We start from the raw sequence: 2,222 nt of genomic DNA, 5'->3' as shown, positions 1-2,222 counted from the left end.
TAGCTCTGACAATCTTTCTGCCCCCTTTCCACAATGATTCCTGAACCTTACATTCAAGAGTTGTGTTGTAAAATATCATTGGGACAGGGTTCCACAAAACTCTGCATTTGCTCAGTTGTGGCTTTCTGTAATGGTCTCCACCTGCTGCAGAGGATGTGCGGGGTCCTTGCGGAGGGGCGAGAACGACAGCAGTCTGTGGGGAGAAGGATGAATATTTAGGATGTAACTAAGGAATACACTGGGATAGTAAAGTGGCAGTTGTAGGTTCTCTTGCAAGATCTACGACTTCTATCACTAGCTCGGAGTAGAGTGGGCCAGGTTTCCAGTATCAGGCGCAATTTCCTTCTTGTTTTGTTTTGTTTCATTGAGGTGTGGGGGAGGTCCTCTCTGTGTAGCCCTAGCTATCCTGGAACTCACTATGTACACCTGGCTGGCTTTGAATTCACAGAGAACTGCCTGCCTCTGCCTTCTGAATGAACAGGCCTCAAACCCAGTGAGTCCCAATGATGTCCCTGTCTCCATCTTCCCAAACACATGACACTCAGGTTTTTTGTGTTATTTTTTTTTTAACATGGTTTTGGAAATTGGACTCAGGTCCTCAGCACTTCACTGACTAAGCTATCTATCTCTGAAGGCCTCTTCTATGACAGGATTTCACTGCTGAGATCTGGCTAGACTGAAACTCACTGTGTAGACAAGGCTGGCTTCAAACTCACACAGATCTGCATGTCTCTGCCTCCAAAGTGATAAGATTAAAAGAATGTGCCACCAGACCTGGCTCCATTTTTTCAAGACAAGGTTTCTCTGTGTAACAGACCTGGCTGCCCTGGAACTCAATCTGTAGACCAGGCTGACCTAAACTCAGAGATCCACCTGCCTCTGCCTAAAGAGTGCTGGGATTAAAGGAGTGCACCACCGCCTTCAGGCTTATTTTCTTAATAATATCATCACTGTTTGAAATTTTTCCTCTTGGGAAATGTTTTCTCTCTTTCTTTCTCTCACACCAGTCCAAACTGCCCAGAAATCTCTTGTCATATTGTATTTAGTACGTAGAACAGTATCTGGTGTAAGGGCCTGGGCAGTGTCCATTAAAGGATGGGAAAATAACCTGTTTCTTTGCTAGGTTCGATAATTTTTGGTTACTGCAATGTTTTTGATATTAATCTTTTAATACACACATGTTGCAATGTTTCTTTCCAGTCTGTTTATTTTATTTTACATAAACTGAAGAGTTCTTAATATAGCAAACACTTTTGTGGCCACATTTATCAAATGAAAGGTTAGAGTTATGAACTTTCCCAATTAATGTTGCATATGCTATAGTCACCAGTTCAATACTATCCCCCCTGACACCCTCACATCCAAAAAAGAAAAGCAGCATTGAGGAAAAAGTTACATAAAAAACCATAGTTCAGTATGGGTGCGGTAGCATATGCCTGTAATCACAGCTACACAGGTAGGCCAGGAGGTTTGCTAGTTCAACACCAGTCTAGACTTGGTCCATTAAGACCTCGTCTCCTAATAAAACTTTTAAAAGGGCTGGGGATGTAACTCAGTGATCTGAGTTCAGTCACCAAATGGATGGATGATGGATGGATAGACAGACAGACAGACAGACAGACAGACAGACAGACAGACAGACATCCGGGAGAGGGAAAAAGAAAGGAAAGGGGAAGGGAGAACAGATGAGAAAGACAAACCACATCAACATTTCAGCCCCACAGAACTTTGACAAGTAACTATCATTTTAGCTATTATGATGCCCAAAACTCAGTCATCTCCCCAACTAGCAGTCTATCAATTCCCACCTTCTTTCCCTTTTGGAAGCAAGGCCTCCCTCACATGTAGCCAAGGCTGGACTGGAATTCTCCATCTTCCTCTGCCTCAGTCTCCCTACCTCTCATTCTCATCACCTGCACTCTGATCCAGGCCTAGGCCTCTCACAACAAAAGAACTGTTCTCTGAGCTTTGTTTTGTCCAATAGTCCTTTAGCAGGGCTGTACAAAACAGATCTGAGAAGCTATAAACCTAAGACAGCCACTGGCCAGTACTCAACAGTCTTAAGGGAGGCATCAAGTACTGAATTTTTGTTTTTAACTTTTTATTACATTTGATTTATTTTGTGTGCCAGAGGACAATTTGTGGGAAATGGTCCCCTCCATCCACCATTTGGAGCCTGAGAATGGAGCTCTGACACAGTATCTACACAACTGCTCCCGCGT

General features: G+C 43.4%; 1 protein-coding gene across 11 annotated transcripts in view; it reads right to left on the bottom strand.

Moving 5' to 3' along the window:
* Kif1b (kinesin family member 1B) overlaps positions 1 to 2,222 on the bottom strand; it is a 144,018-nt gene that overhangs the window by 125,747 nt on the left and 16,049 nt on the right. The window contains exon 2 of one of the 11 annotated variants that reach the window (XM_005353694.3): positions 52 to 193. The exons of the other annotated variants lie outside the window; for them this stretch is intronic. The gene's annotated coding sequence lies outside the window, so the exon portion shown is untranslated. The remainder of the gene's footprint in view (positions 1 to 51; positions 194 to 2,222) is intronic. 11 annotated transcript variants of the gene reach the window in all.

Source organism: Microtus ochrogaster, chromosome 10 (genome assembly GCF_000317375.1).
Source record: "Microtus ochrogaster isolate Prairie Vole_2 chromosome 10, MicOch1.0, whole genome shotgun sequence".
NCBI lineage: Eukaryota > Metazoa > Chordata > Mammalia > Rodentia > Cricetidae > Microtus > Microtus ochrogaster.
The sequence above is the reverse complement of the archived record's forward strand: the minus strand, read 5'-3'. Positions and strand labels throughout refer to the sequence as shown.